The sequence below is a fragment of the Monodelphis domestica genome, chromosome 3 (assembly GCF_027887165.1).
Source record: "Monodelphis domestica isolate mMonDom1 chromosome 3, mMonDom1.pri, whole genome shotgun sequence".
Taxonomy (NCBI): Eukaryota; Metazoa; Chordata; class Mammalia; order Didelphimorphia; family Didelphidae; genus Monodelphis; species Monodelphis domestica.
The window spans coordinates 314,081,129-314,104,658 of record NC_077229.1 but is presented as its reverse complement, the minus strand read 5'-3'; the positions used below and the strand labels follow the sequence as shown (position 1 = coordinate 314,104,658).

The 23,530-nt window shown below is 36.4% G+C and overlaps 1 long non-coding RNA gene across 1 annotated transcript; it reads left to right on the top strand.

Annotated features, from left to right (window-relative positions):
* The first annotated feature begins 404 nt into the window (after positions 1–404).
* Positions 405–23,096, top strand: LOC103097804 (uncharacterized). Its single transcript, XR_464355.2, has 3 exons — positions 405–539; positions 11,743–11,889; positions 22,676–23,096. It is a non-coding gene; the product is annotated as an uncharacterized LOC103097804 (long non-coding RNA).
* Positions 23,097–23,530: the final 434 nt, after the last annotated feature.

Below are 23,530 nucleotides of genomic sequence, written 5' to 3'. Positions count from 1 at the left end.
AGATGATTCCCCTTAGGTTTAGAGGAAAGGAATATCATACATTTTTTTTTGCCTTGTCTCTTCCCATTTCTCCATCATTCTTTGAAACAGCTCACATACTCTCCTGACTATATTTAGTGTTGGTCTTGAGACTTCATTAGGAAATGCCAGGGTTGGTTGTATTTTGTTATAGCCTAAATCAACTTGGCCCTTGTACTCAATATCAAAGTGAATCCTTGTAGAAAAAAGGACACACCACATCCCTCCAACACCAAGTGTCATTCACCATTTGGCCAGATAGGTCAATCTAGAAGAAGATGCAAGGCACCTGGAAGTAGAAATAGGTAGAATCATAAAACTGATAAGTCATTCACCTCAAATTCTATCTCTCCTCAATTCCTGAAAACTCTTGTTCCAGCTTTTAGGTCAGGACCTATAGACATTAAAAATGGAAAGAATTCTTGTACAGCATAATGCTTCCACATAGCGGTATCTAAAAAATATTCATTGACTGACTGACCTGCCATCTCTTCTACTACTACTATGACCACCAATGACAGGTAAGCCTAAGAATATTGGAAACTGTAGTGGTACCCTATATTACCAACCCTGCAACTAGCCTGGCAGATGAGCAACCATTAAAGAGATTCAATCTGGAAATTCCCCATCTTCTAAGCATTATAATAAATATGATAAAATATTCATTATTGAATATAATAAAAATTAAATTAAATGTAAATTACATATAAAATATATTATAACATGTTATTACATAATTAAAAGTGATGATAGTAATAAATATCCAGTATAATTACTGCTAATAAAATAAATACATACATGTTTATATGAAATTTATATTATATCATAATATATAACAAGTAATAAACTCTAGTACTTCAGGCAATACATTAATACTCTACGTGGCAGAGTAGGTGCCATTTGCATTAATATATTGATGAATACAGGAAGTTCTCTCAATGGAATTTCTCTAAACCAATGAAATCATACATCCCATTGTAACTCATTCAATTCCATTCCATCTCATCCCATCCAATTACTTTGGTCAAATTATTTAGCCTCTCTCAATCTGAATAAGTATGTGTGTGTGTGAATGAATAATTTCATTTCATGTTATTTTGAATTACGATTGTTCTTCTTCCATTTAGACCATTGAAAGTTGGCTCTTCCTAGATGATTTCCTTAGTATCATAGAGTACTATGCTTAGGATTGGGAATCTAAGTTCAAATCCTCCCTTTAATACTAGGTATGTGAATTTAAGCAAATTGCTTAATTTCAAGTTATTGGATTGGCCTGGCTAAGATTCATCATCTATTTATGTAACTACAAAATACTTGTTAACCAGAAAACCTTCAGAAATCAAAATGACACCCAATGAAAAAACTCTTGAGAATTTTCTTTTCATGTAAAGAAAATAAGGCTGGAAGTTATATATACTCAGCACTGTATGGATTTTTTTTTTTACTTTTTCATATAATAAACATTGACTGTGATTTCTTGAAGCATGCAGAAAAGTAATCTTGACCTATATGGTAAGATATTTTTTAATTTTTCCATTTAAACTTACTGGCCTACCTGAATCACAGGAATAAGAGTGGCCCCAACTCATGGCCATATCAATACACTGAGATAGAGTAGAGAAGGTGAAACACAAACAATTGCAAAAGAGATAGTACTTTGCAGGAAAGATTGAGGCGGACAAGACATCATCTCCCCAGGCTTTCTGAGATCTTATTTCCTGGTCCAAGAAACTTAGCCAATGTCATACAAATACATTCCAGGTTTATTTCATACATTTGAAATTCAGGTCCCTTACTCTAAATGATCCTGTTATCAACCTGGTCTACCCATTTATGTCCTGATTGATTAGCGCTCAATTTAGTCTCAGCCTTTCCTCATAGGAGAGAGTTACCCCTTTTCCCAAATCCCCCCAAGACTGGCCTAATTGCCAAATGGAATACATCATTTATTCTCTGCTTATTCTCCTACCCCATTGTGATGCACCAACACATGTGAGTACATTTTGAATGATTAATAATTTATGGGGGCTACTGAAATTTTGCCATGTATAGAAAGAGGCAAAATCATGTATGTAGTATTCCCTCCACCAGGGAATGATGAGTGAATCCTATTTGGCTAGAAATAATATACTATAGATCCTGAGTTTATAGAATGGCCTTTATGAGTAGCTGGGACTAGGCACAAAATGGGGAGGTAACATGAACAATTTTTGTCTTTGGCATATCTTTCTCTCATTTTGGTTTGTCCATTCCCTCTAGAAGAAGCTCTGTCTCAATGGTTAGGGCACTGGGTTAGAAGTCAGGAAGTCTTGAGTTTAAATCCAGCCGCAGAAAGTTCCTGGCTATATGCCCTTGGGCAAGTGACATAACCTCTATATGTCTAGGAGGTGGCGAAGTGGTTTAGTGTACAGAGTACTTAGCCTGGAGTCAAAAAGACCTGAGTTCAAATCTAACCCTAGATACTTGCTAGCTCTGTGACCCTAAGCAAGTCACTTAACCTCTGATTACCTGACATAAGATTTCACTGGATCCACTGACAAAGAAAGTGATAAATCACTCCAGCATCCTTGTCAAGAAAACCCCATGGAGAGTTATGGTCCATAAAGTCATAAAAGCTGGACATGAATGAACAACAACTACTTCCCCTACCCAAAATCTCAGTTGTGAAACAAATTCCAACCTGGTTGATGTGAAATATCTTAGGAAACCATTTATCAATCCACACAGCATTTTCCAGGGTTTAAGCCCAGAGACAGAGAGAGGGTATTGCTCTGGGAGAGAGAAGACCTAAATTTTAACCTCAGATTTATGAACTTTGAGAGAATCACATGACTACTTTGGCCACATTCACTATCTAAGGTTAAGTGAACTATGTGTACTAGCAGTTCTCCAAAACCTGTTTCTAAAGTTTTGTAAATATTAGGTTCATTCCAATGATTTTGATCAGGATTAACTACTTTCCTCTTACCCACAATTTATATATCTTTCCAGTCTACTCATGGCCCTGTCCACACAGAGCAACTTGGAGAGACTCACAGAAAGTGAAAAGGAATCATTTGCTTTATTTCTCCACTTGATAAGTCTTTACTTTTATAGCTATTTTCCTTCTGCTCTTTGTTTTGTCCTATAAATTCATATTTATCTATATGCTTTCTCTCCAATTATGTACTTTGTGAGGACCAGGATGTGTGTGTGTGTGTGTGTGTGTGTGTGTGTGTGTGTGTGTGCATTATTGTGCTTAGAATAGTGCATAAAGCATAGTAAGATATTTAAGAAATGCTTGTTGGTTGACAAACACTCCTCTTGATTCCATCAAAGGGGTAGTGGATATGGCATCAGAGGTCTTGTGTTTGAAAACAGAGTCTCTCTATTTGTGTTATCTTTGGAAAAGTATTAAATTTCTCTCGACTTTGATTTCCTTATCTTTAAGATGAGAGGATTGGAGTAGATGTCTTCTAAGATTTCTTTGCCTTCTGAATTTATAATACAATAAATCTAAGAATTATAAAGTATTCCAGAATATTCTAACATGTTCCTCTTACATCCAACTGCTGTTGCTGTTACATAATACAACATAAACTGACATAAGGGTTTTTTCTCCTAAGACAAATATTCTTTTATTTCTGTTAAACTGAATATAATTATTTTGATCCCTATGCTGTCAACCATTGCTTGTAACTACAATTTATTTTCTTTTTTAAAAATCCTCACCTTCCATCTTAGAATCAATATTCTATTTTGGATCCAAGCAGAAGAGAAGTAAGGGCTAGGCCACGGAGGCTAAGTGACTTGCCCAGGTAGGAAGTGTCTGAGGTCAAATTTGAACCCAGGACATCCAGTTTCTGGACCTGGTTCTCAATCCACTGTGCCACCTAGTTGTCCCCACTACAATTTAATTTCTTATTAACAACAATAACAACAAAAAGGCACATTATATGGTAAAAAGGCAAAACTCTGATTAAAGCAATAAATAAAATAATTTATGTGTTATTTTTTAACTTTTCTATAGGGATCATACTCATCAAAACTTCCTAGATCAGTCAGTCTTATCTTGAATAAAATGCTTCTAATATAGGAATAACTTCTTGATTTGATCCTTTCTTCCATTCCACAAACTAATTTAAAAACAAATCCCTGAATTTGTAGAGCAGCCTCTCCTATTCAGGCAGCGGTGGGAGAGGCTGCTCTACTATACCTCTAATTGCCCACCTATTGAGTTGAATAAATCTCCTATATATCATCAGTAGTTTTATGTTGCCTTTAGTGCAACAAAACAGCTAAGGAAGTCAAAATTACTATATAATATAACATATTCTTTCTTTAAAAAAATAATCCTCACCTTCTGTTTATACTATATAGTGATTCCAAGGCAGAAGAGTGGTAAGGGCTAGATAATGGGGATTAAGTGACTTGCCCAGGGTCACACAGCTGGGAAGTATCTGAGGCCAGATTTGAATCTAGGACCTCCCTTCTCTAGATCTGGCTGTCAATCCACTGAGCCATTTGGCTCCCCCATAACATGTTCTTTAAATCTTCATTCCACATTATCACAGATCTCCTGTCTTTCCATATCTGCCTCTGATTCCTTGCTCTTAAACTTATTTTTATTTTCAATATGACCTCTACTCCCTCTACCTCTCACTATTTTTGTTGTTCAGGCATTTTTCAATTATGCCCAACTCTTTGTGAACCCATTTAGGGTTTTCTAGAAAAGGGTACTGAAGTGGTTTTTGTCATTTCCTTCTCTAGTTCATTTTACAGGTGAGGAACTGAAGCAGATAGGATTAAGTGCCTTGTCCAGGGTCAACCATCTAGGAAGTGTCTGAGGTCAAATTTGAACTCAAGTCTTCTGGACTCTCGGAACAATACTCTATTCATTGTGCCACCCACCTGGCCCTAGCTCTCATTATGCTTGCACTCTATTAATGCTTTTTTGGGGTCCTTCTTCCTTCCTTGACTCTATAGTTAATATCCTACGACTCCAAATCAGTTGCTCCCAATTCTGTTACCAATATGTTGCAATAATTTTCTACCCACTGTTTCTGCTTCTACCTCTATGCTTTGAGAGACTATTGCAGGAACTCACACAATGTAGCTATACTAAATGAGTCTGTTATGCATTCATATTATGTAGTTCTGAAGGCAGATAACCTGGTTTCAAAACCCAGTTCTGCCAGTTTCTCTATAACTTTGGGCAAACTCCATCCCCTCCTTAGACTGACTACCTAATCGTAAAATGAGGGGGTAGCTCTGACTTCTTACATCCCTTCCAGATCTGGAGCAATGACCCTGCGATGTAACTCTCACCTTTGCATTCACTGCTGTACAACAGTCATTGTTCTTTCCTGCTCGATTTCTTTTTACCTTCTTCATAGGAACTATTTTAAACTTTCTATTCAAGCTTCATACTTCATACCTGGCCTATGTCCCCTCAGCAGATGGAAATGTTTCTTTATACTAAGAAATCAAAGCTATCTGTGGTCATTTGTCTGTTCAAAAGCCTTCACTTGTTCCCGGTTGCTTTCAAGACAGTTGCACACTCCTGAGTCCAATTTTCAAGGTTTTGTACAAAATTTGACTCCAACCCATTTTTCTAGTCTTATGTCATATTTCTGACCTTTTGCAAACAATACGTTATAACCAAACCTCAGTCCAAGCTATTTCTCATATGTGACATCACTTTTCTGACCTCTAAATTTGTGCATGCCATCATCCCCCATGCATGCAATACATTCCCAACGATTCTTCATCTTTTCAAATTCTTAGGAGTTTCTCCATGAAGCCTTCCCTCATTTCTTCCGTGATGCTCTATCTTCAAATTAAAATAACATCATTATCATATTATCATAACTTTATCATTAAGAATAGCAATTCAATTCAATAAACAAGATAACATATGCCTACTATGTGCAAGGCAGGGTGTACTTGGAACATAAAATTAAATCCTGAAACATTATCTGCTCTCCAAGAACTGTCATTATCCTAGGAGGAATATGTTTCATTTCAAACCATGGCGTCTTTGGTGCCTCAAACTCTTTCTTGGAGGAATTAAATTTAAAGTCAGAGCTCCTAGAAGTCAAATCCTGACTCAGCTACTTAGTATCTTTGACATTGGGTAAGCCTTGCCATTTCTCAGTATCCTCACCTGTAAAAGGAGAAGGCTGGTTAGATTAGATGTCTACTAAGATCCCTTTCAGCTCTAAACTATGCTAATATATTCTTGAACATATAGGACTATGGAAAGGGCCAACAGTCTCCTTAGTATAGGGAACTCTCTCCATCAGGGCAGATTGCAACTCCTCTGCGACTTTGTAGGTAAATCCCAGAGAGCTATCTGTGGCACATAGAAGTTCAATGATTTGTCCAAGGTCCCCCAGCTAATAAGTCCTTTGCACATTCTAGCTACATGCTTTATAGATGTTCGAAAACTAAGTTGAATTGGAAAAACCTCCGTGTCTTCCCCTCAATTTATCCTCTCTTGTAGAACACTGGTGAAGAGAATCAATGAGAGCAGTGGGGGAGAAGTTCCAAAGAGCCAAGTTGTGATATGTCAACCATAAAGGATATAATAATTTTCCTTTACCTGTGAACTTGTCTCAGACAGTTTGTATAGGGACATGTCAATTATACACAAATGCATGTTGGATTATATCAAGTTAGAGTTGGAAAGGGAGCTCAGAGATTATCTAATTCATCTTCCTTGTATTAGCCTAGAAAAGTGGGCTCGACTTAACAATTTATTGGGTATCCAGACTAAAACTCAGATTTCCTAATCTGCTTCTTGCCTAATCCTCTTTTCATTGTACCACTTCTCCCTTTAGTGTCTCTGCTTTTTTTAAAAACTCAGTTCCAATCCTCCCTTCCATGGGAAGCCTTTTCTTCTCCCCTAGCTGCAAGTGTCTTTCCTTTGAGATCACTTTTCATCTACTCTGTATGTACCTAGTTATTTACTTGGGATCTTTCCCATGAAGATGGGTATTTCTTAAAAGCAGGGATTGTTTTTGCCTTTATTTATAAAGTCAACATTTAGCTCAGTATCTGGAACATATTAAACACTTCATAAATGTTTCTTGGCTGACGATTCTGCCTGACTAATAACTATTTCATCTACCTGACTACATCTCTTGTGCAGTCCCTTGTGCTTCAGAGATTGAGGTGAAGCTCATAATTCAGATTGCCCTTGGAAGACTCAGACATCGAGGAGTCCTTTGCTAGGATCGCTACAGATTGCAGATCAATAGGAGTGTGCCTGTATCTGGTGAATATAATCCACAGAAGCAGAGCTTCAGAATTAAATCAGCAACTAGGCTTGACAACGTGTGGAGGATAAAATATGTTTTCGACCACTGCTACTTGCTAGTTATGACATTTCTCTGTATGTGTGCATGAGCAGAAAGAAACAGTGTTCAGAATGATCTCTGTGGTTCTTTCCACCTTGAAAACGCAGATCCCTTTACTTTACTATTTCAGTAAACCTCCCCACGAACTCGGCAGACCAGCTGAGATGCCAAAGGAAGGATTGGAGCCTGTCACCTAACCATTGGGGGAGGCAAAGGTGTTTCCACATGTCTTGCTGAGTTATGGAAATGCAGATCTTGTGCTCTGCTCTCCAGCAGAGACTTTCTGTTTAATACCCAAAGTTCTTTCAGATTTTATTGTGACAAGTGGTGTAGTACCATGTTCAAGGAAGAATTTTGGGATGCGTGCCTTGGAAACTTTTTTTTTTGGTTGCCCATCTGTTTTGCTTGTCGCAATTCCTGTTTGTTTAAGATGTACATGTGCCAGAAATGTGGAAAGAATGTGTATAGCGACAAGTGATATAGAGCCATTTTCACACTGGACTTATGGGAAGCATGTGTTGCCCATCTGTGAAGTTCTCATTTTATGCAAATTTAGAAAATATATTCTTATGTCATGTTGTCTTAATGCCCAGGGGTAGTTTGTAACATACAAATGGAAGAAGAAGATGGGAAGGAAGGAACCTCGTGTAGTGTATAAGAGTGGCCTTAACCTGATTGGAGAGGTGAACTGAGGATGGCTGTCATTTACTTTAATTGAGAAATGAAAGTTAAAGTTTTCTTTTCTGGATCAGTTGCCCATACAGGGATGCATAATACAGACTGAAAAAAAGAGGCCTTGGAGAGGACTATTTTTCAGATATACAAAACAAAGCTATTAATGTCCTCAGCAGAAGGTATTTTCTCTTGATAGGCAGTGAAAGAATGCACAAATGCTTTCTTATGGACCATTCAAATAGTCCTACTGAAGGCATGCTTTGTGCTAATGACCTATTGTGAGCTCAAAGGACAAAAAAAGGGGGTGGGGCTTGTGGGTCCTACTTGTGGAAGAAGTCATTTCAAAGTCTGAGAAATTGTTATCTGGGATTTTAGAAGCACCAGAATTACCTGTAAACTTATTTTAAAAAGAAACCTCAAACACCAACCAGTCAAATCTATTCCTGACTAAGAAATCTCCATTGCAAGATACCTGGTCCATCCTCCACTTAAAAACCACTAATAAGGGAAAACCCACTCCCTCCTGAGGCAGTAAAGTATACTTTGCAACAACTAATTGTTAAGAAGTTCTATGATGCATCAAGTCATCCGTTGCTCCTGCTCTCTATGGCCAAGTAGAAGAAATATAATCCCCCTTCCTAAAAAAAGGAAAACAAAACCCTTGCAACAAAAATGCATAGTGAAGCACAATGAATTCTCACATTGGACATGTCCAAAAACGTATGTCTCATTCTGTTCCTTGAATCCATCATCTCTTCATCTAGAAATAGATAACATCTATCTTCATCATCTATCTATTCTCTAAAATCAAATCACACACTTCTAAATTTGTTTTTTTTTTAATTCAACTGCAGAAATCTACTTTTATCTCTAAATTTCATTTTATCCGAATCAGATCACTTTCACAGTTCCCACTGGTTTTAGGGAAGGCTTCCTGGAGGAGAAATTGTTGGAGGCAAGACTTAAAGAGTTAGGCAAATAAGAACATTCTCACCAACATCTCTTCTCGAAGAGATTGAACTTTTTGTATTTGATTCTGAAGGCAATATGGAAACTCTGGAATTTACTGAAAAGAGGAAGGCATCATTGGATCTGTGAGAGGATAGATTGGAGTGGAGATCATTGATGAATTGATAGCAGTTTGAAGGGAGGTCTTTAACGTGAGTGACTCAGAGTTCTATTCTTGGACTTGTGCTTTTCAAACATTTTTAAATGATTTGGAATGATATTAGGTAGCTTAGCAAACACATTAGATGAGAATCTGATTGATTAGGGCTCTGGTTGCATGGTGGGGAGATGGTTTCTAAGAACCAACTCTTACTAAATTCAAAATCAAGTAAAAATGTCATATTGATCTTCCTCCCTAAAGCTCACAGGTGTGATGACATCTTCTCCATATGCAATAAATTCCAGTGGCTCCCTATTGATTCTAGAATCAAGTATAAACTCCTTTGTCTATTAACCTACCCCCTTCCAATTTTCTATTCTTCTTACCCTTTACTCCTCTCTACATATCCTACAATCCAGTAATGTTGACCTCCTTGCTTTTCCTCCCTCAAGACACTATCTCTCAATTCTGGACATTTCCTCTGCTTGGACCCCATCCTTAATCTTAGTTAATTCCTTCTAAGATCACTCCCAATTTATCCATTATATATATCTTGTTTTTACATGGCTATTTTCTTGTTGTCTCCTCCATTGCACTGTGAACTTCTTGAGAGTATGAACTATTTTTTTTGCCTTTCTTTGTTTCCCAATGTCTTAGGGCAATGACTACAAGACATATTAATAAATGCTAGATGACTGACTGTCTAATGACTACTCTTTGAGTTTTGTCATTCAGCCAATTCCTAATCCATCTCGTAGCCCCATCTATTCATCTTGTTCAGAAATGAATCATAGGAGACTTTGTTAAATATTTGGTTGACATCTGGAGATGAATTCTTGAATTCTGCTGATTTAGTACTTTAGTTGCCCTGCCTAAAAATGAAATTATGTTCATGTGATACAGCCTATTATGGATCAGCTATATTGGCTTTTAAAAATCGTTATTTCCCTTTCTAAAACTTAAAGAATCCTTTTAACTTTTAATAGTGTATTCTAAAATGCACCAGGAATTGAAGTTAAGATGATCAGTTTATTGCTCATCAACTTTACTCTCTTTCTTTTGAGGGAGTTGGAGACAACTGACCTTTAATCTAAGATACCTTGCCTCTTTCTCTTTTTCAAAGATCAGTGATAGTGTCAGCAATTACATTTACTGTTCTTTCACTCAAGATCTGAACAAGCACATTCATCTGGTGATTTAAATTAACTGAGGATTGTCAAGTACTCTTTTGGAACCTTAGATTTCAAGCTGGAGGAAAACTCAGGGGCCAGGTAGAGCAATTCCCTCATTTTATAGGTGAGGAAGAAGCCTAGGGAGATAAGTAGACTTAAACAGGGCCACACCTCAATTCTCCATTAACCCTTTTTGTGCCTTCATTCCCATTCTAAGAATCATTCTCCTAGGCAGAGAAAATAGAAGGAAAATTAAAATTGAGTCATTCTTCCTTTTCTCTATCATTTTTTATCATCTTTCCATGCCCTCTGAAACACCAAAGAGTCCAAATCCTTCTTTGATACTTCTCTCACCCTCAACACAGTTTGGACATTTGCGGGTGCACTTACAAACACACACACACACACACACACACACACACCCTTTGTTTCTACTTACCATTCATCATAGCATTTGTTGTGCTATTCTTATATAATCCCAGTGATATTTTGCATTTATCTTTCATTATCTGTCTTCAGTTAGGTATCCAACAAAGATGTTAAACTAAAGTCACAGCAAATAAAGAAGAGATAGATAAGTAGAAATAAATAAATGTGAGCTATGAACTATTATAAGACCTAACATCTGCCAAAGAATAACTCCTTGGAGGCTGTTTGGCAGAGGCAGCTAGGTGATACAATAAAGAGGTCTGTGGGCCTGGAATTATCTGTCCAGAATTTAATTCCAGCTATAAACTTGCTAGTTATCTGACTTTAGGCAAGTCACTTAATCTCTGCCTTCCCCAGTTCCATCATTTATAAAATGAGGATAATAATAGCACCTTTCTCCTATGGCTATTGTGAGGATCAAATGAGAAAATATTTATAAACTGTTTTTAAACTTTAATGTGTGACATAAGTGCTAGCTACTAACATTAGTAATGATGATAGTAGCACTAAGGATTTAGAACAAAGATGCTTAAAATGGATTTAATTGTTGTTGTTTTATGGATTATACAGAAACAGAAGGAAACCCATAGAGGAAGAGGACACATGAATTGAAATATATGTGTGGGAAAAGTCAATATGTTATATAATTTTATATATAAATTACATCTGCATGTAATGAATATGTAAATTATATTATGATATATTATATATATTTACATAGAATATATAATTTACATTTAAAATATACAATTTTAATGGCTTCTCCCCACCTATTTCTATCATATCCAAGTTGGTGGCACTTAGCATGGTGGGTTTTTTTTTTTGTTTGTTTATTTAAGGGTGCCATGAATTGAATTTGTGGCCAAGCAACAGTTTAGGTGAAGTTGTGCAAACCAATCTTTGGACTGACTGACACAAGAAGACCAAATATTAACACTGTGCAACGCGGTGTGGATGACTTATGCTCATGATTCTCTCTCTTGAACTGTTTCTGTTCTAGGGACAAGGCAGCAGCTTTAAAGTTTCCTGACAATGAGAGTCAATGAGAAGCAACAACAAGGTGTAGTGGGTATAGTTCTGGGCCTTGGAAACAGGAAGAACTCAGTTTGAATTGGGCTTCAAACATTTATGAACTATGTAATCCTAGGTGAGTCACTTCACCTCTGCCTATCTCAGTTTTTTAGCTCTAAAGAATGGGGTGGTAATAATAGCACTTATCACCTAGGATTGTTGTGAGGATCAAATGAGATATTTGTAAAATATAACCAAAAGTGAGGTGACTTGATAAATTGGAGAGGTCCCAAGGACCACTGATAGCTTCATGTTCTCTCCATTCCAGACAACTCTACTTTGCAATAAAGTCTTTAAGCATTAGTATGTACTTTACCAGGATCTAAGGAAGAATTCTATTTGGGGGGGAAGGGAAGCCAGTGGAAGAAAAGCATCATCTTGTTGAAGGCTTTTCTTCATGGGATACTTGTTGGGTCAAATTCCACATTGACTCTTTGGCTTTGAAAGTTCCTTTAAGAACTGTTATCTAGGTCCCATTTTAACTTCTAGATTTGGTTCTCCAAAAGCTGTCTCCACCTAGCCTGACTTAATGGCTTACTTTCTGTGATGCATGTAGCATATTGATAAGAGTAATGAATTTGGAGTCAGAAGATCTAGATTCAGATCTTGAGTCTCATACATACTTACTACTTATTTGACTTTAGGCAAATTTGTGCCAGAAATAAAAAGACAAAAGAACCCAATTTCCCCCCCTCAGTGTCCTCATCTATAAAATGAGAAAGATTCAATTAAATTACCCCCCAAATCTCCTTCATCCTTAAAAAATTCAACAACTCTGACTTGGACAATGGTTTGTTTGTTTTTTAACCAGGAAGTTTCTTTTCTCCTTCAACATTGTCTTAAAACACTAACACTAAGCAGAAGCATCTGTTGGGATTCCTTAACCTGAAGAACTAGTTAATATGGAAATTTGCAGAATGGTTTACAAAATCATTTAATTAAAGGAAGGCAGCATGATGCAATGGAATACTGGCTTTGGCATTAGGAGGACTATGGTTCAAATCCTTATCTGACATTTTCTAGTTGCATGATTATGAGTAAAGTTCATTGAGATTTTGTTTCCTCAGCTGTAAAATAGAAATGATAATACTTCTAAGTGCTTTTCTCATAGAATTGTTGTGAGAATCAAATAAGGTATTTCTGAAATGTTTTACAAATGATTAAAAGTGCTGTTAATTATTATTATTGTAATTATCTTATTTTCATTTTTTCCCCAGGAGGATTCATATAGAAATAGTCCTGGGAAAAATCACTAACCTAATGTTATTTATTTTGTATTAAGTTGCTAAGGGATAAAGCATATGTTAACTAAAATAAACACTTTTTAAATTAGCTAAAAAATATTCAGATATAAGCTCATCCTCTATAGACTCATTGAAAGTATCTCAGGATAACTCAATTAGTAAACCTAATTCTGTTCCCACAGAAACATGTCTCTGTTAAGTCACTATATTTTGAATATGTTTCATTCACTGTAGCTTGAATTTTATGAATATTTGTTTTAACAACATCTATTAGATATTTTATTAAATTTTATGACTCAGTGTTATATCTATGTTATTTGGGGCAACAGGTCCATCTGTGATAATAAAATAATTTCAACCAACAGTTGGTTGAAATCTTCAAGATATTTTGAAGACTATAGATGTAGCATTTTGTTGTTTTTTAGTCCATTGCAGCTTCTGAAATATAATCCTAGCCATCAGGTTGTCTTTCTATGTGTTACAGAGATACTAAATTTTTATTGCCTTGAAGTCAAGTCAAGTCAACAAGCCATAAACTGTGGAAAGAGTAAGAAAGTCTCTGCCCTCAAGAAATAATCTAATAGGAAAGACTACATACAAACAACTATGTTACAAACAAAATATACATGATATATACAGCCTAAAATAGATAAAATAATATTGAAGTGTTGTGTGGAGAACACTCTAAAGATTGTAACAGGGTCTTACCCCAGAATGGAAGGCTCAAATCTCTATTCTTGATCAGAGGTATGAAAGTCTTTGTTTGAAGAAGAGGTTTAGCACAAAGAAATAACCTCGGTTGGTGGAGTAGCCTCAGGGCTGATGGAATGGGGGGGGTGGAGAAATTCAAGGGGTGAATCAAGGTTTGTATATTTATTGAATAGTCCATCCCTGGATGCTTTGGGGTGTTTTATGCAGAAAACCCCAATGGAGAGGAAGCCTCACTATCTCCCTGGAATGCCTTTATCTTGGTGGGAAACATAGGGAGGGTATTATAAAGTATAAGACCAGTATAACCAACATAAACATAGAATGGAATGGTACAACTGATTAGTAATACACAATAGTACAAGACTGATATAAATACAAAGCAAAACAGTGCAAAACTAGTATAACTGATTAATAATATATAACAGTTAAATGCTTAGCAGTACAGATTTTGCAATTTATGCCTGTCTAATGCTAATAATGCAAATTTTGCAATGTATGCTTAATTAATGCTAACTGGTGAAAAATACAAGACTTCAGAGCATGAGGTCCCACTTCTATCACTGCCTACCTCCATCAAAAGGGAAAGTACTAGCATTTAGGAGAATTAGAAACAACTTCTCTTAAAAGTAGATTTTAGCTGAAAGTTGTCAGAGTGAGGAATGACATGACTTGTCCTGGAAACAGCAAGACCAATGTCAATGGATTGCAGCATGGAAGATAATAAGGAGTAAAAAAGGCTGGAAAGATAGGAAGGGAATAGTGTATGATGGGCCTTAAAAGTCAAACACAACCATGTGTCACATACTTTCCTTTGTTTCCTTGTATGATCATCATTTTTCATTGTTAACCTTTGAGAGAACAGTTTCTGTAGAGTGAGGACAGTAAGTCAAGTTATAAAAAAGTTGTGGCAACTTATTGAAAAAGTTGGCTATGAAAGGAAGGGAGAGACATATAAAAATGGAGCTTCATTGGGCACAAGAATGGATTAAAGGGATTTGTCTAGGGAAGGGCAATATTGAATTTCAGGTATGTTTATGAACAATAAAGAGTGAGAATGAATATGTATGAATGAAAATATTATTGAAGCAAGGGGCCGGAGGAGGCCAGAGGAGAGAAACAACTACACAGATATAAAAAGTCACCTTCACAAAGATTAATGAAATTGATAAAAATGAAGCAACAGAAGAAGCAGACTGGTAAGAATGACTATAAAAAGAAACTCATGTGACAAAGTTCAGTGAAGCAGAAGTGTATTTCATAAGTTAAGGACTGCCTTGCTTCTATTTTTCTTCTGGTACTTATGTCCTTAGGGAGGAAAAAAAAGAGCTGGAGAATGGAGGAATGATGAAGTACTTGATATTATGCATGTTTGTAACTATGGAGAACACAAAAGGACAATCAACTTAATCTTCTGTTTTACTATAAAGACTGTACTTTTTTTTCTTTTCAGATTTCTGTCTGCCTCTCTTAAATCTGCAAAAAAAATATTAAATTCCAGATTCTTTAATGTAGTACCACTTTGACTTTAAAGTTTTTAAATAAAGCTTGCATGGTTAATAGGATAAAATAAAGGAATTTTGTTTAGTGAATTGTATTGGTTAATGGCTGTGATGGTGATGCCCTCAGTAGAAATAGGGAAATTTAGAAGAAGAGTAGATTTGGGGTGAAAGATAATAAGGCTTAGTTTTAGAGATGGTGAGCTGGAGATGTCTAAGGGATACCCAGCTCAGGTCCAATAAGCACTTGGTGATGAAGAACTGGAGCTCAGGAGAAAGACTGGGACTGGAAATAGAAATTAATTAGACTCAAGGAAGCCAGTGAAGTTACCAAGTGACCTTCCTACTCTAAACTTCCTACAAGACCTTTTTTTGGGACATGACTGTACTTGTGTATCCTTAAGATAATTTTACATAGACCTGATACTATTACCTTTTCTGAATCAAACCCTTCTCACTGACCATTGAAAGAACCAAGAAATCAAGCCATTCTCCAATTGATAAATGGGCAAGGGACATGAACAGGCAGTTTTCAGCCAAAGAAACCAAAACTATTAATAAGCACATGAAAAAGTGCTCTAAATCTCTTATAATCAGAGAGATGCAAATCTAAACAACTCTGAGGTATCACCTCACAGCCAGCAGATTGGCTAACATGACAGCAAAGGAAAGTAATGAATGCTGGAGGGGATGTGACAACGTTGGGACATTAATTAATTGCTGGTGGAGTTGTGATTTGATCCAACCATTCTGGAGGGCAATTTGGAACTATGCCCAAAGGGCGATAAAAGACTGTCTACCCTTTGATCTAGCCATAGCACTGCTGGGTTGTACCCCAAAGAGATAATAAGGAAAAAGACATGTACAAGAATATTCATAGCTGTGCTCTTTGTGGTGGCCAAAAATTGAAAAATGAGGGGATGCCCAGCAATTGGGGAATGGCTGAACAAATTGTGGTATATGTTGGTGATGGAATACTATTGTGCTAAAAGGAATAATAAAGTGAAGGAATTCCATGGAGACTGGAACAACCTCCAGGAAGTGATTCAGAGCGAAAGGAGCAGAACCAGGAGAACATTGTACACAGAAACTAATACACTGTGGTACAATCGAATGTAATGGACTTCTCCATTAGTGTCAATACAATGTCCCTGAACATTCTGCAGGGATCTAGAAGAAAAAACACTATCCACAAGCAAAGGACAAATTGTGGGAGTAAAAACAACAAAGAAAAGCAACTGTTTGACTACAGGGTTTGAGGGGACATGATTGAGGAGAGACTCTAAATGAACACCCTAATACAAATACCAACAACATGGAAATGGGTTCAAATCAAGGACACATGTGATACCCAGTGGAATCGTGCGTCGGCTATGAGAGGGGTGGTGGGAGGCAGGGTGAGGAAAAGAAAATGATCTTTGTTTTCAAGGAATAATGTTTGAAAATGACCAAATAAAATAATGTTTAAATTGAGAAAGAAAGGAAGGAAGGAAGGAAGGAAGGAAGGAAGGAAGGAAGGAAGGAAGGAAGGAAGGAAGGAAGGAAGAAAGAAAGAAAGAAAGAAAGAAAGAAAGAAAGAAAGAAAGAAAGAAAGAAAGAAAGAAAGAAAGAAAGAAAGAAAGAAAGAAAGAAAGAAAGAAAGAAAGAAAGAAAGAAAGAAAGAAAGAAAGAAAGGAAGGAAGGAAGGAAGGAAGGAAGAAAGAAAGAAAGAAAGAAAGAAAGAAAGAAAGAAAGAAAGAAAGAAAGAAAGAAAGAAAGAAAGAAAGAAAGAAAGGACCAAGAAGACTCTATGCTACTCTCATTTTTTGCTTTAATGCTCATTTCACAACTTTACTAAAATCTTGGGAAGGAATGTTTTTCTTTTCCCTCATATTTAAGATATTCCTTTTTTAAAAAGAAATATAGGAAGCCAGTGTTAAAGATGAGAAAGTGTTTAGAGTCCCCAAGGTTCCATATGAACACTGGATGGAAGATCTGAATATTGCTTTTAAGTGGTCTCAAACTTTTTAAATAATCTTATTAATACTATCTCTGGTATTAATTCATTTTGATCATTGTGTTTAATCTTTTAATTATATTGTGGAAACCCTAAAAATCATACTACATTTTTACTTCAATATTAATTAAGGATATAGATCTATAGTTTTCATGCTCTTTTGTTTCACTCCAATTTATGTATAAAAATTATGTGTGTATCATAGAAACGAATTAGTAGAATCCTTCCTTTTCTTATTTTTGTAATCAGTTTATATGTTGTTGGAAAAAATTGTACTTCAAATGTTTTGTAGAATTCACTTATGCCTATAGCTGACCCCAGGGATATTTTTTCCCTTTTGATGCTGGTTTATATGCAGTTTAATTTGGAGTGGGGGAGGAGTGAATTTATTTAATTTCTCTTCCTTGTTCTATCAATCTCCTTATTATATATTTTTATAAATACTCATCCATTTCATATAAATTATAAGTTTCAATGGTCTCTTTGTTTATGCTACCTATGTTCCAGTTGTCCAGGTCTTGCCTGTTTGATAGTTATTGGTGAAAGTTCTCCATTATAACTAGGATTCACTTAATAGCTTCCTCACCATTACCCATCCTTAGTAGAACCCTCCATCTGGCTTGACTGATAGGTACACATCATTCCTCCCCCTAACCTCTTTGTGAGGCATCTGAATTATCATAGTTTTTCTCCCTCTCTCTAAGAAGTAACCCTGATGGAGAGCAGTCCACTCCTCTCCACCTCCATTCTCTTTCTCGTCCCTCTCTTAGTTTTGCCCCATCTCTGAAGGAAGGCCTGGGGTAGGGGTTACCTGATAGTTTAAACCTGTGTGATTCAAAGAAATTTGTTATGCACAAATGACTTCCTCTTTAAGGGTGTGCTTTGTTGTAAACATATTTGAAAACTATTACCAATGAAAAACAAAACAAATAAACAAACAAAAAAAAAACCCTGAAGGAGGACTTACCCTTGCTGTTTTTTGGTCAGAGTACCACTTCATTCTTGGAAATACAGTCAAATCAAGACTACTATTCTTGTAAAGGACAAGTCTACCTGTTGCCCTGTGGCTCTGCTTATCAATTCATGTGACTTTCTAGTCCAAAATACCCCTGTCCTGGCCAGAACTCTTTATGTAACTTCCCTTATTAAAATTTAGGCTCCTGAGAAATGGGGTTATCTTTCTTTTTGTATTTGTATGCCTAGCATCAAGCATTATCTAGCATATAGTAAACTCTTTAAAATGTTCTCCCCCTGTTTATTTACTTATTCATTTATTTCTTTTTTATTGTGAATTTTTTTTTTATTTTTGATACTGTTTTTTTTTCTTTTTTAAAAAATCAGACCAACAGTTTATTTTATTTGTTTTTTTTTTTTAACAACTGGTCATTTTATTTATTGTTTAATTTTTACAAATTTCAATTTTGTTAAATTATTTTTTTTTTATCTATCAAGTCTTTAGAACTAAATATTATCGTTGTTGTTTGGCCTTTTTTCAGTCATGTCTGATTCTTTGTGACTCCATTTGGGGTTTTCTTGGCAAAGATACTGGCATGACTTGCCATTTTCTTCTCCAGCTCATTTTACAGATGAAGAAACTGAGGGAAACAGAGGTAAGATGACTTGCTCCCAGTCACACAACTAGTCAGTGTCTGAGGCCAGATTTTAACTCAGAGAGATGAGTCTTCCTGACTCCATGCCTAGCACTCTACCACCTGTACCACCTAACTGCCTAATTACTTTACTTATTTTCCAATTAAATTAGAATCCTTTCTTCAAATGGACTTACTGATTTTAATTTTTATTCTGTTGTGGTCATTGAAGAATGTGTTTAATATTTCTACTTTTAAGTATTTATAAATGACTTTTTATGCTCTAGCAAATTGCCAATTTTTATAAATGTGACCTACTAACTGACTTTCAGTTCCTTTCCAGTAGTTATCAGTGATCATACTTAATTTTTCCAAAATTCTATTTAGATCTTTAATTTCTTCATTTAAACATTTTAAAGGTTTTCCTAGATATGAATGGGGTACAGTATGGATCACAGATATTTTGTTTTGCTATTGATTTCTCCTTCTAATTTTATCTATTTTTAATTGCTTAAATGCTGGACAAAAAAATTAATAGTTTTCATTGTCTATTGTACTTCTTAGCATAATGTGATTATCTTCTATCTGATGAACTGTTTAAGTTTCACTTTTCTATTACTTATCTGAGGTCATGATTGCTGCCCCCACCCTTATTTTTGGGGGGGGGTTAAGATGAAGCATTGATGAATTCTCTCCTAGACTCTCATATTAACTCTGTGCGAATATTTATGTTTCAAGTGTTTTTTTTCCTGTAAACAACAGATTGTTGATTTTTTCTTTCTAAACCATATTAATATCCTTTTCCTTTTTATGGGTGAATTCATCTCATTCATATTTATAGTCATTATTGTTCATTCTTCTAACATGTCTTTTTATACTTTTTCCTTTCTTTATTCCCCAGCTTGCTCTCTCTCACTCTCTCTCTCTCTCTCTCTCTCTCTCTCTCTCTCTCTCTCTCTCTCTCTCTCTCTCTCTCTCTCTTTCTCTCTCTCTCTCTCAATCTTTTTCTCTCTCTCTCAATCTTTTTCTCTCTCAACTAGAAGATGGAAAAATATGAGTGTAATCAATGTTGGTGATGTGTAATTGAGGAATCTGCTTCAACTCTACTACCCCATCTCTCTTTTCCTTCCCTTAGACCCTGATTGCTATTTCTTCCCCTTTCTTTACTTTAAAAATCTTCATGAATCACCCTCTAAAATGAAAATTGTTGTTTTATGTGTAATGATGCTTACCTTAGCTCTACCTTTCCTCTCTTTAAAGTCCCATCCATTCCCAACGTTGCATCATCAGTCTCAACTTTGAAATTTGCTACTTCTTCATCTTCCAAAATAATAAAGCATTGTAGCTTCTGCTACATTTATCACAGACTTCAAGCTAGAAGGGTCAATAGAAAAGATGGAGTTTATTTGTTTTATTTTTATCAACTGAATAAACTGAGATCCAGGGAGTTTAAATGGCTTGCCCAGGATCACACATAGCAGAAGCATAATTCAAACTCAGGTCTCAGGACTCTCAATTCAATTCATATTCTCACTACAAAATTCCACCAAGTATTCACTGTGTAACCCTAGGCAAAACACTTAACCTCTCTGTCTCCTCAGTTTCCTCATATGTAAAAGGAGGATATTAATAACACCTTACTCCAGAGTTGCTGAGAAAATTCAAAGTGAGATAATAATAAGCACTTTCACAGTTCCTGGCAGATAGTAAGTTCTACATAACATTAGTTATTATTATTGTTGGAAGGGCTGTCAGGAGAAGCATTAGATATATTCTGCTTCATATCATACAATATATAAATTCTGCCTACTATAAAATTCTCCCATCATCCTTTTATTATTTATGTAATTTCAGTGTCATTTATAGGGTATTTTAAGCCACTTTCACATTGGTATGTTTCCACTCATATGGCCATTGCTCCAGTCCAGCCTTTCATTTCCTCTCTCCTAGACCATTTCAAATCCCTCTTAATTGGTCTGATTCCAAACTTTCCTTGTTCCTACTGGACAATGACAGTAGGGTGCCTAGCTATAGCATCATTGATCTAATTCCTCCAAGGGTCTTAGGAAGCCATCTAGTCCAAGCTCCTTATTTTACAGAAGTGGAACAAAGAACCAAATAGATGAAATAACTAGTTTAAAGTCATTTATATAACCTCAACTGCCAAAATAATTTTTTAAAAGCACAAACTGACCATATCTTTGCTATCCCCTCCCACCATCTTCAGTAACTTCCTATTGCCTATAACAGTGATGGTGAACCTTTTAGAGATGAGTTCCATGCCCATCCCCCTCAGACCCTGTGCCATTCACCTCTCCCCCACCAAGTGCCAGGGTCACCCCGCCTGTCCCCTTACCCCACAAAGGGGAGGGAGGAAGCAGTCCCATTGGACTGCTGGATGGAGGAGTGGGTGAAGTGAGGAACATCCTGAGGGATTGTAGAGAGGGGGAGGGGAGTGACCCAAGTGCTCTGCTCCCCATCAGCACTGCCACCTGTGAAATGCCCACCTTACCCCTGTGTGCTCCCATTGGCTGCTGGACAGAAGGGTGGGGGATGTGAAAAAATGTCTTCAGGCAAAGTGGGGAGAGGGACAGGGAGCAGCTCTGCCCAAGTCCCTCTGCCTTTCTAGTACTGAACTCTGGAGATAGAAGGGAGAGGGCAGTTGTTTGTCCAGAGAAAGCACTCTGCATGCCATCTTTGGCATTCGTGCCATACGTTTACCATCACTGGCCTATAGGATAAAATACTCACACCTCACCTTGGCACTTAAAGTCCATCAAAATCTAGGCCCAACCTAACTTGGAATCCTTATTTCATTTCAATGGAGTCTCTGCTATCAACTCCTTTATAATGTGATTAGGGAGTAGAGGTTAGAGAATAAAAAAATCATAGAATCCTAGTGATTGAGGGAGCTGAGAAATCATTTAAAACATCCTCTACTTAAAAGCATGCACTCTTCTTCCCTCAATAGCACTAAGAAGTGATTATTCTGACTACTTGAAAACCTTTAACAAAAGCACATTTACTTCCCTTCTAAGCAATCCACCCCAGATACAGTTAACTCTAATTGATTATGATATTTTGTTTTATATGGAGCTAGAATATGCCTTCTTTCTGCCAGCCTTCCACCCAGTTGTCTGGGATGAAGCAGGATATATGTAATGTTTTTTCTCTTTGACAGTCCTCCAAATAATAGTAATTAGCATTTATATTGCATATTATTACTATATTCGTTATTAATTAATATTGATAATATTACTATTAGTAACTATTTTAAGAATGTTACAATTATTGTCTCATTTGATCCTCACAACAACTCTGGGAGTTACATGCTATACATTTTATAAATGAGGAAACTGAGGAGATTGAGAGAGGTTAAGTGATTTGTCTAGGATCACACAGCAAGTAAATATCTGAGGCCAGATTGAACTTTATGTCTTCCTGACTCCAGATGTGATATTCTTTGTTACTTTTTATCTAGGATTAATACCCTTACTTCCCTCAACTGACCTTATGATATGATTTTACATACTGCCACCACCTGGGTCACCCTGCTTTGGATGAACTTGCTTGACAGTGTCCTTCCTAAAATTCTCTTTAAGTTCCTAGCAAGATAGTGCCAATAAACGAGAGGTAGAGAGTAGGTTTGGGGATGGAACACTTACTAGTCTATTTGCCTTCTAAAGTCCCTACCTTTCTTTCCTATCAGGTACATCAAATAAGTGGCACTCCTGACAAGTACCTAATTGAAAAACAGCACCTGGCACTTGGTTGACCCTTAAAAATGCTTTTTGATTGATTAACTGATTGAATCTTCTTCTTCCAGGACTGATTGCTTCCCCAGCATCCCAGATTTGGAGTAGAGTGGGTCATGCTTCTTAATTCCAGCAAGAAGCTAAATATAAGTTATAGTAAGGTCCAACCATGGTAAGAACTATCAGGACAGTGAAAGAAGAGCAACTACTTTTTACATCATTGATCTAATCCTTCAAGGAGTCCTGGAGATACTCTGGCCCAAGCTCTTCATTCTCCAGATGGGGAACTAAGTACCAAAGAGAAGAATTAACTTGTCTAACATCACACATTCACTAAGTGATACAAGGATCATCAAATGCAGAAATAAGCTCCCAGTGTAAAGCCTAACCAATATTCCTATAAATTTCTAGATCATAGAACAGTAGGCTATTCTAATTTCTTTTTGTTGTTGTTGTTCTCCATCCATGATGCATCAGTGTACAAAAGTTCCTTTATCCTCCTGATGGAGGTCAACCACTCTTCTGTAACTCATTATTGTAAAGAATTATAGGTGGAAAGAGGGTTCCTGAGAGGTTGTCGCTTGTTCAGAGCGTCACAGTTAGTATGTGTCTGTCTGAAGTAGGATTTGAACCAATGTCTCACAAGTTTGATCCACTATAACATATTGTCTCTTGATTTCTCATACCCTGAAGGTAAAAGATCCCTAATGTGAACATAAAGAAGAAGAAAAAACCTCTTTACAGGTTAATCCTAGAGAAGATAAACTTAAAAAAAAAATAAACTAGTGCTGTTTAGTTCTAGGATTCAGGGAATAATCTGACTTTGAAGAGAACTGGATAAAAACACTAAGGCAAACCCACAAGAGAGACTTTTCCACCCACATTTCCAAGGGCTATAGTTAGGAATCAGGGCCTGGGCCAAATAC